Source organism: Triturus cristatus, chromosome 9 (genome assembly GCF_964204655.1).
Source record: "Triturus cristatus chromosome 9, aTriCri1.1, whole genome shotgun sequence".
NCBI classification, from domain to species: domain Eukaryota; kingdom Metazoa; phylum Chordata; class Amphibia; order Caudata; family Salamandridae; genus Triturus; species Triturus cristatus.
Window position 1 is genome coordinate 783405763 of NC_140592.1, and position 12088 is coordinate 783417850.

Consider the following 12088-nt stretch of genomic DNA (forward strand, 5'->3'; position numbering starts at 1 on the left):
TGATTTAAAGGCTATTTTCTCAGAATCTACTGAACAGATTTACACCAAACCTACAAAAGGCACTTCCTTGACCTGAGGACTACCTCTCTGCCAAATTTCTAGTAATTCTGTTCAGCCGTTCGGGCTGTAGCTGTGTCTAAAGGTCCTATGGAAAAATGCATGGGAAAAACGCGTTTTGGGACCCCCCTTTTATCTCAGCCCCCGCTTGACGAATCCCCCCCGAGACTTTCAGGGTAGGATCGGAGCGTAGCGCCCCACCTATTTTGAAAAATTTGCGAGGATTCGTCGACCGGCGCCAAAGTTATTCAAAATAGAATGTTGCGGATTTCCTATGGAAACGTGGTCCTAACTATAACTACCTACTGGCGACCGCCAGTAGGTAATATAGATAAGATAGATAGATATATATATATAGATATATATCCACATCCACAAAAAAGGCGCCAACAAAGAAGGTTACCCTCTGATGCTGTGGAGGACAGTGCAGGCCGTTTCACACTTCCATCTCCTTTCGCGGCTCAACGGGTTTCGAACTGCCGTTCTTGTTCACGAGCCATAGGACAAAGAGACAACAGCTGCTGTTCGGAGCACGTTTAACTTTATTATAGGCCTGCCCCAGTGGGCGTGTACCATGCCAGATTAGGCGCAATGCACAATTGTCTATGTAGTGTTCCAAAATAACATTCCAAGTGGATGCTGCTGTTGGCCCCAGATACTGTCAATAAAAAACCCCAGTGGGCTGACGAAAGTAAAAAACATGAGATGCACTGTCTTAATGCATCCTGCAGTTTGAGCCTTACAGTTCTGAGCCGGTACCCAGGTTTCCAGGCACCGCAGATCTGCCTCCGGCGGCAGGCCGTTCTTGCGACCGGGCAGGCCTCTATTATATCCACAAAAAAGGTGCCCCAGTAAGAACGGCCAACAAAGAAGGTTACCCTCTGATGCTGCGGAGGACAGTGCAGACAGTTTCACACTTCCATCACCTTTCGCGGCTCAACGTGTTCACGAGCCATAGGACAAAGAGACAACAGCTGCTGTTCGGAGCACGTTTGAATTTATTATAGGCCTGCCCCAGTGGGAGTGTACCATGCCAGATTAGGCACAATGCACGATGGTCATGTAGAGTTTCAAAATAACATTCCAAGTGGATGCTGCTGTTGGCCCCAGATAATGTCAATAAAAAACCCCAGTGGGCTGACGAAAGTTAAAAACATGAGATGCACTGTCTTATTGCATCCTGCAGCTTGAGTATATATATATATATATATATATATATATATATATATATATATATATATATATATATAGAGAGAGAGAAACACACCTGGGCCTTAGTTAGTTAGCAGCGTCCTGTTCGCCGACTCTTCCACCAAGGAACCACGAACCACAGATTTAAAGCAGCAAGATATTTATTTAAGCTGTTTAGTCCTTTGAAGACGCGTTTCGGGCATCACTCGCCCTTGTTCACATCAACGAGGAAAGGTAAAATTGCCATTTTTAAATTGTGATGCTGAACCCATGTGACCACACATCGTGTATAAACATAAACAAAATACTACACACATTTAATTATTAGGTATATGCCAAAACAAAAATACCTCAGTCTTATCGCTAAATTGTTGCTTACTTCTGTTTCATTACAAAAGGTGCCCTTTAACCCCTTCGACGCTTATGACGGAACGGTTCCGTCATGCACGTCGGTTGGGCTGTGCTTATGACGGAACCGTTCCGTCATGGCCCCGCCCGCGCTCAGAACCTTCAGCACCGCGCGGAAATCCGCGCAGCGCTGAAGGGGTTAGTTCAACATAGTTACTGTTTCAATTTAACCTCTGTTATAGAACAAAATTAATATATGTAACAATTTAGATGCATATATTGTCTATAGGAATTCCTATTGGATATCTTCTCATAATCATAACAGTCAGGTCCAGAGATGAATCTCATAAAGGAACATAGTTATGAAGACGGCAAATTGTTACAGTCCATGAATCCAATTTCATCTGTAACAAGGCAAGAAATAAGACAAATATAAATATATATAAATACTTTAAAAATATCAAAAAGCTATTCAATAATATTATTAATAATACTTATGTGCAAAAAATGCTGCCAAGCCCGTCTTTAACCTATGTACACGGACCCGATAATGTTGATATATCTGCATAAATGCTAGATGTGAAGCCTCCATCTAATGTTCATATATGTTTCTCTATAACTAGAACCAAGATAAGGGCAACTAAACTATCCTGGTTGTAAGACTGTGTTTTCAACATAGAAGTGCCACCTAAGACATTAGTTATATGTGCAAAATTAGCAAAAGTGTGATTGTGCAAATAGCAATAGTGTTACTATTATGGTGCATGTATATCAAAAAACAACAAACATCTATGTCTCACATTGATCTAGAGTATGTTGCGAACACATAATGTTATAGCATAGATCATCCACATGTGACAATTATGAATATACAAGCACCATGTCTAAAAAAATGAGAAAAAAAATGGATAGGATACATATAATAAATATAAAACACCGGACTTAAAACGGATTTAAAAGATCAGATTCAAAAGTGCTAGTTCATAGAAAATTATGCAAATCTTCAGTATTGTTTAAACCAGATGGGAACTTAGTGTCGAGCTCAAGAATTAGCTTCGATTCCAGCTGTCTCAGGGCTTTTTCACGATCACCACCTCGACGCAGTTTTGGAATTGCGGCTGCCACAAAATAATTTAAACAACTAAGATCATTGTTGTGTGTAGACTTAAAATGGCGAGCCACTGGATATGTGGAGTCGTTATTGACAATAGCGCGTAGATGCTATAATATCCTGACATGCACCTGCAACTTCGTACTCCCCACGTATCTAAGTCCACAAGTGCACGTCAGGACATACACAGCAAACTCTGTTTTGCAAGTGAAATTGCCCCTGATGGCTATTTTGTCTGGGCTGAATGGAGAAAGATAATGTATGGTATTAATACCAAACTTACAAGCCCTACATGTAGTGCATTTGGTAAAGCCATTTTTGGGCTGTAACCACATTTTGGCTGCAGTTAGTTCTGGACATGCCTTTCCTATTTGTGTGCGCATAGAAATGCCCTTTCTATATGTGACAGTTGGTTGAGATGGTAGTCTGGTAGATAGTACTCCATCCATAAGGATAATCGGCCAATGACGTTTAATAATGGCACGAATTTTCCTCTCTTGTTTATTAAAAGCAGTAATCAACCTAGGAGCATGGTTATCATCAGGTACAATATCCGCTTTATTAGTGAGAAGCGATCCCCTAGATCTTTCCTTAGTTTTATTTAGGGCTGTTCTTAAAATCTTCTCACTATATCCTCTGTCTATGAATCTACTGTACGCTTCTTCTGTACATCTATTGAGGTCTTCATGGTTGTTACAGATCCTCTTAAGACGTAAGAATTCCCCATATGGGATATTGTCAACCATATGTTTAGGATGCGAGCTGCTGGCATGCAAGGTTAACTTGCCAGCCGTTTCTTTTCTATGCAATGTCGTTCCTAATGCTCCATCTCTCTAGTACACTTTAACATCTAAAAAATCAATGCTGTTTCTACTTATGTTAGATGTAAATTTGAGATTGGCAGTATTGATATTCATTTCATCAATAAATCGTGATGCTTCAGTTTCACTACCCTTCCAACCTACAAAGACATCATCGATGTAACGCATCCAGTACAGAACATTCTCATTAAACACATTGGCATGGGTGATTTTGAGGACCTGCTCCTCCCACCAACCAACATGCAAACATGCATAGCTGGGGGAGAAGCAAGCCCCCATCGCCACGCCTCTTTTTTGTAGGTACAAGTCATTGCCAAATATAAAATAATTGTTATGTAAACACCAAGAAATCGATTTAAAAGCATCTTATTGTGATGATAAAATTCAATAGGTCTTTGGTCCAGAAAGTGTTTTATTGCTGCCAGTCCTGTAGAGTGTTCGATGCTGGTGTACAGGGATTCTATATCCAATGTAATGAAAAGCAAATCGTCTGACCATGTAATATTTTCTATCTTTGATAAAAAATCACCAGTATCCTTAATGTAGCTCGGTAGTGCTTTAACAAACTCTTGTAAGAAAAAGTCAACATACTGGGTCACTGTTTCCCCTACACTGTTAATAGCCGATATAATCGGAACTGGCGTTATCTTTTTATGTACTTTCGGAATGAAATAGAGTTTGGCCATAGTTGGATGTTCTATGTTAAGAAATTTGAATTCCTCCATAGAAATGACCCCTTCTCTTTTCCAAGCCATTAATTCCTTTTTTAAAGTCTGTTTGGCCACATTGTATTTGTTAAGAGAGGTTTTCTCATAGCACTCCACAGCCTGTAAATGCCTTGTGGCCTCTAATATGTAATCTTTCTGGGGCCAAATGACCATATTGCCACCTTTATCCGATTTTGTTTCTATGATTTCATGCATGTTACTCAGTTTTTTAATTAACTTGGCATATTCGACTTCATGTTCACTTTTGTACCTTTTTTTATGTTTTGTACGGTAATGAAGCTTTTTTATATCTTCAATTACAACTTCGTGATAAATGTCAATGGCATCTTTGGGCATAATGGGTATAAACTTTGATTTTGCTTTGAATGGACTGATACCAGCTCCCAATTGTGGTATATGTTCAATGTGCAGACCCTCCTGCGTGGAGCATAGATCTCCATCCAAATCAATCCCCAATGTTGCCTCTTTGTTAAGATGTTGCATATCTCGTAAAAGAGTAGCGTCTGAAGCTTTCAATTCTTTACTATATGTAGTAGCATTGGCTTGGCATGTATCCTGATTAGTCTGTATTTCCTTTAACCCATCCTTAATGGCAAAGAACTTTTTAAGCTTTAATTTTCTAATAAAACAAAATACATCCACTCTGGTCTGGGAATAATTAAAATCGCTTACCGGACATATATATATTCACTGAAAAAAACCATAGGTTTTAGGGAAAGTTATAGTTAGTTGGACATTTTACTCATACAAAACCAGAGAAATTCCCGCGTTATAGTTAGTTAAGCTAACTATAACTCGCACCCCCGCAATGCACTGCTGATGACGTCACATATTACATCACTCATGACATGGTCAGTGACATCACTGATGACATCTCAAATGACATCACTGATTACATCACTCAGTGACTGTCTTTCTGTAAAGGCGTACTGAAGAATGAGTGGGTGTATAAGTGTCTGAATGGATGATTTAGTAGGTGCGTGACTGACTCTATAAGTGAGTGATTAAACGTATCTTACTGAATGCATGGGTTAGTGACTAAACTGTGCGAATGTCTGTATCCGTCTGTCTGTTGGTGTGTAAGCAGTTGCATGGGTTTGTGAATAGCTACATGAGTGTCTATATGAGTTATTGATTGGTTGTCTGAGTATCTGTATGGGTGCCTGAGTGTTTGTGTGGGTGGGGTGTGTGACTGTGCATAGATGTGTAAGTGGGTTCACTGGGTGCATGGTTTCAGGAGTGCATCTGTGATGGACTGTATGGGTGGGTGAGTGTGTGTATGGGTGTGTTAGTGAATGAATGTATATCTCAGTGGTACATGTGTGAGTAACTATATATGTGAAAGGCAGTATATATGTGTGTTAGAGTATATAAATGGCTGTAAGTGAGAGTGTGTGATTATGAGAGTAGCTGTATGGATGAGTGTGTGCTTCTATCAGTGATTGTATAAGAGCGTAAGAATGAGTAAGTGAGCTGGTGTGTGTATAACTATATAGGTGAGTAAATGGGAGTGTGATTAATTATTTGCATGACTAACTAGGTGTGTGAGTACCTCTATGGATGAGTGGTGGTGTGTGAGCGTCTATATGGGTGTATGAATGTATATGATAGTCCTGTACTGAGTGACCGTAAGTATGAGTGACTGTACGGGTGAGTGAGTGGATGTGTGTGTAGACCTAAGAATCAGTGAGTGGGTATGTAGTTATTGATGTTGGAGTGCCTATGGCTCTGAGAATGGCAGTCTGTAATTTAGAGTGGGTGTATCAAAAGTTATATTAGGGTGTGAGAAGATGCATGAAATTATCACATGGATGATGTCATCAGTGATGTCACTGACCATGTCATGAGTGATGTAATATGTGATGTCATCAGCAGTGCATTGCGGGGGCGCGAGTTATAGTTAGCTGAACTAACTATAACGGGGGAATTTCTCTGGTTTTGTACGAGTGAAACTAACTATAACTTTCCCTAAAACCTATGGTTTTTTCAGTGAATTTCTAAGGTTTTTTAAATGCTAATTTCTAACTATAACTTTCCCTAAAACCTATGGTTTTTTCAGTGAATTTCTAAGGTTTTTTAAATGCTTATTTCTAACTATAACGTGCCTTAAACCTATGGTTTTTCAGTGAAAAGAGCCACTCCCAACTCTCATGCAATCAATCATCCCCCAGCCCTCATGCCCACAGCCAGCTCTCGTGCCCCAGCTACCCCTCAGCCAGCTCTCATGCCCCAGCCACCCCTCAGCCAGCTCTCATGCCCCAGTCACTCCTCAGCCAGCTCCCATGCCCCAGCCACCCCTCAGCCAGCTCTCATGCACCAGCCAGCTCTCCTGCTCCAGCAACCCCTCAGCCAGCTCTCGTGCCCCAACTACCCCTCAGCCAGCTCTCATGCCCCAGCCACCCTTCAGCCAGTTCTCATGCCCCAGCCACCCCTCAACCAGCCCTCGTGCCCCAGCCACCCCTCAGCCAGCTCTCGTGCCCCAGCCACCCCTCAGCCAGCTCTCGTACTCCAGCCAGTTCCCATGCCCCAGCCACCCCTCAAGCCCCAGCCTCCCCATAGCAGCTCTTGTGCCCCAACAACCCTCAGCCAGCTCTCATGCCCCAGCCAGCTCTTGTGCCCAGCCACCCCACAGCCAGATCTCGTGCCCCAGCCACCCCTCAGTCAGCTCTCGTGCCCCAGCCAGCTCTCCTACTCCAGCAACCCATCAGCCAGCTCTGGTGCCCCAGCCACCCCTCAGCCAGCTCTCGTGCTCCAGCCATCCTTCAGCCAGCTCTCGTGCCCCAGCCAGCTCTCGTGCCCCAGCCAGCTCTCGTGCCCCAGCCACCCCTCAACCAGCCCTTGTGCCCCAGCCACCCCTCAGCCAGCTCTCTTGCCCCAGCCACCCCTCAGCCAGCTCTCATGCCCCAGCCACCCACCCTGCACTCAAGGCCCAGTCATCCCCCACAAACCATTGTGCCATCAGACACCCCCTGTCCATTATGCCAGCACCCGCTCCATTCCTCATGCAACCAGCCATCCCTCAGCCCTCATGGCCTACATCCATCACTCGAGCTGCAGCCAGTCCCAGCCCTCCCACCACACCCCTCATGTCCTAGCACGGAGCCTCACCTCTGAACAGGTCATCAAGGAGCTCTTTCCGTTGTGGATCACCGTCCAGTTCATACAACTGGGCTGCAGATATCAGCAGTCCGAAGCTTCGGCTCTCAGAGGTCCGGAGCTTCGGCTCTCAGACAGTGGCGTAGCAAGGGGGGGGCAGGAGGGACGGCACGCCCTGGGCGGCACGAGTTTGGGGGCGGCAACCATGCTGGAATGAGTTTCCTTCTCATTTTCATTATCATCAGATGGCCATATTATTAGTCTAAGATGGGCTCATAAGGTGTATTGAGAATGGGGTTGCCATGTTGTCTTCATGACCACCCATCTCCCAAGAGGATTGCAGTCCGGATCCGGGTGAGAGCGCGAGAACCTGCTATTATTTCCCCCTTTGCATTTTGGTACTTGTAGTCATGCCTTTATACTGGGTGAATTGAAGCTGCATGCTATAGAGAGAACTCAGGGGTGATTACATTCTCAGTCTGGAGACCTGTGAGCTCTGTCTCCTCACCCTATGAAGGAACCACCGAAGACTAATACTGTTCAGTCGTGGGAGCTACCAAGTTTCCCACGTCCAAGCGTGACTAGTTAGACCACGTCTGATTTTTTTTCTCACAGAATTCTGGGACTTGTAGTCTTGGTTTTATGCTGAGATAACCATGACTGTGAGTCCCAGATTCTAAGACAAAAGCCCGGACGGGCGTAAATAGACCTGGGAAACTTGGCAGCTATGACTTAAGATTGATACCTTCAGAGCAGGTTAGTCTGTGGTCTGCAGAACAGTTAATCCTGTTAATTTAAAGTTTTATGGTGTAATCCTGCTGTCCCCTCTCTTCCCCCCAGTGGACATGTTCACCGTCAAGGCACAGAAACAGAGAGAATAAATCCGAAACTGACTTCAGAGAATGAGAAAGAATAACAAACTGATGCTGCAGAGGGGGGGCTCTGAAAGAGCAGGAACTCGACACCAGCAACGAGCTGGAAGAACAAGGAACCCGCTTGAAAGAAAAACCAGTGTAAACACCACAGAAACAGGAAGCAGCAGTGCAGCTGGGAATTGACATTTAAACACACAGGGAACTCATACATTGAATGATATCACTTTCAGGGACGATGACCCGTTATGTTTGTGGGGCATACCTCGAAGAGTCTGGGTCTTGCTGGGGAGGTGACGGCATAGTCTGCACCAACTTCAAAATATTTAAAGGGTGCTTTTAAGCGAGGCGATGCAGTCTTCGATGAAATGCATAGCAGCCCGCTTTAAAGACCCCCATGAGAACCACCCAGCATGACATATGCATATTGTACTGATGGCTTTGTCAGAAACGTTCTGATCGTATGTCAAAAGCAACACACTCTGGCACCGAGGAACTACAACTTTAAATAAATAAATAAGGAAGTGCCCAACAGTGACCTCTCTGCAGGTCGGTGACACTTGACGAGCGCAAAGATCCCCAGCTCGTCTGTCGCGCTCAACTTTAAATACTTCCCACCCTGGACATTGCGCTGCCGTGTTTACTGCAATTTCTTCTGCACCCTACCCCCCAACCCACACATGCAAGTTTAGATCGCCTGATGGCCCTGCTGCCCTCCTAAACCAGACCTTACTTTAGCATCTATCTGTGGACCCCTACTGCCCACTTAATTACCCCGCCCCTCCCCGCGGACAGTCTTCGCTCTCACCGCTTCTCCTGCGTGAACCATTCATCCATCTATGCATGTCACTGAAGTTGCAGCCACCCCCTGGGCGCACCCCTCTCTCACTGCTTACACCGCCCGAACCTCATATCCCCGCACCTCTTCCCTGTGTAGTGCATCTTCCATCAGCACCCCTCCCCTTCGGATGTTCTCCTATTCACCCTCTCTCCTGCACCCCTGCTCCCGGGACTCCATCCTGCCTCTTCTCTGGGTTCTCTCCCACTGCACCCTTCCTCCAGCGCACATCTTGTTGCCCTCTCCTTCCTCAGCTCCCCTTTCTTCCTCATCCCCAGCTGCAAGCTCTCTTTTTCTTCTATCTCCTTCCAGTTCCCCGTTTCCGTGCCCTCTCCAGAGCAGTCGACGACCCCCCTCCCCAGCCCCAGGGTCACACACTCCTGCACAGGGCTGTATTCATCCTCGGGTCCCTCCCCAGCCAGTAATGTCCCCCGCATGCACTCCGGCGGCTCCACCAGCATCAAGTAGTTTACAGAGCAGCGGGTCCCTCTGACCGCGGCGCACAGAATGCAGCCTCCGAGCCCCAGACTCAGTCACTTACATGGCCGGTTCCGAGTCCTTGCAACGCCGGACCCGTCCAGAGGGTCCCGGCAGGAAACTTGAGCCTCTGGCTCCCGAGATATACAGTGTCGCTCCGGCGGAGAGCAGTGCGCGCCGCGCTCTGGAGCAGGGTCGGGTCCGATAGCCTCTCCCGAAGACCTCGAGTGACGACGCCCAATCTGGACGAGAGAGCTGCCTGCGATGTGCTGTCTCTTCTCCAGGCAGCCAGCCGGGCTCCCGCCCCCTACCCAGCCACGACCGCGCAGAGGAAAGATAATTATTAATATTAATATCCAGCCCAAAATAGGCTCCCAGAGAGCTGCTTCAAATTATTATTATTAATATCCAGCCCAAAATAGGCTCCCAGAGAGCTGCTTCTTGCACTGCACATACCAACTGTCACTCTATGCGAGGCACAAGATGGCTGCCAACACTTCCTTGTTTGAAGTGTTGGCAGCCAATGAGAGGCAAGCTCGTGCTCGGGGGTTTAGGCTCCGCCCAGATATCGAAACTTTTCCTTTTTTTAATTTCTCAGGAACTCCTGAACGGATTTACACCAATTAAAGACAAGGGATCTTTCCGAACCAAGGGCTACCTTTTTGCCAAATTTGGTGTACTTCCGTTCAGCAGTTCGGACTGTAACGTGTCTAAAGTTTCCTATGGGAAATTGCATGGGGAAAACACGTTTTGGGACCCCCCTTTTTTCTCGGCCCCCCCTTGACGAATCACCCCAAAACTTTCAAGATAGGAGCGGAACAGAGCGCCCCACGAGTTTTGAAAATTTCGCGAAGATTCGTCAACCGGCGCCAAAGTTACTGGGAATAGAATGTTGCGAATTTCCTATGGAAAATAGGTCCTAACTAAAGGTAATATATATATATATATATATATATATATATATATATATATATATATATATATATATATATATATTCACTGAAAAAACCATAGGTTTCACACATGTTATAGTTAGCGGAAATTTTACTGATAAAAAACCAGTGAAATTCCCCCGTTATAGTTAGTGCAGGCAACTATAACTCACGCGACCGCAATCCTCTGCTGATGCTAATACTGTATTTAGACACTTATTTGCCCATGTCTTCTTCCATACATTTTTAGCTATACATATATTACAAATATTTTTTTTTCATAAAGACACATATGTCATCAGCAGAAGATTGCGGTCGCGTGAGTTATAGTTGCCTGCACTAACTATAACGGGGGAATTTCACTGGTTTTTTATCAGTAAAATTTCCGCTAACTATAACATGTGTGAAACCTATGGTTTTTTCAGTGAATTTGCAAGGTTTTTTAAATGCTAATTCCTAACTATAACGTGTGTGAAACCTATGGTTTTTTCTCATAATAGTGCACTGTGGTGGCAATGACCTAGGCACTTTGACTGGGGTAGGTCTGGAAATGCTTATGAAGGACACCTTTGCACAACTGTTTTCACTTTTCCCTAAAACTGCCTTTGTGTTTTCCAACATATGCCAAAGGCAAAAATGGAACTGGTCCAATCATTTCTGTCCGCAGATTGACAAAGCAAGAAAGCACGTCAACAAATCTGTTTCTGCTTTCCTCCGTGACTATGGTATGGGTGCCATTTACCACAACAACTTGCGTTATGACATGCAAGACATTTATAGAGGAGATGGTGTGCACTTCAATGATGAAGGGAACAGAGTCTTCCTCTTGAACCTTAGACTCTGCATCGGTACTTACTTGTAGGTACCACTAAAAAATCATTTCATAAACACAACGGCTCTTTTTAGAGCCCCCTAATATCTAAACATTTAAATCTGAATTTCATTTATTTTTTTATTTTTTTTTTCTACCGTACGCTTACCGTAAGCTTACCGTACGCGTACCCCGTGTTTTTTTTAAAAATCAATAAATGTTTTCTTTGTACCTTACAGTCCTTCTTTGACCCCCTCACACATGTAAGGGGGTCTGTAACTCTCCTCATTGCCCCCTTTTCTTGTTTTCACTCTTTTTTTTCTGAGTGAAACACACAAAATGGCGGCCGCCGCTTCCTGGTTTCGGCCGATTCGAATGTTTACTAAGATCTAACAGCCAATCAGAATCGCGCTCGCGCACGCCACCGTACGCGTACCGTAAGCTTACCGTAAGCGTACGGTAAGCGTACCGTAAGCGGGCTCAGATATATATATTGATTTAAAGGCTATTTTCTCAGAATCTACTGAACAGATTTACACCAAACCTACAAAAGGCACTTCCTTGACATAGGGACTACCTCTCTGCCAAATTTCTAGTAATTCTGTTCAGCCGTTCGGGCTGTAGCTCGTTCTAAAGGTCATATGGAAAAATGCATGGGAAAAACGCGTTTTGGGACCCCCCTTTTATCTCAGCCCCCGCTTGACGTATCCCCCCGAGACTTTCAGGGTAGGAGCGGAGCGTAGCGCCCCACCTATTTTGAGAAATTCGCGAGGATTCATCGACCGGCGCCAAAGTTATTCAAAATA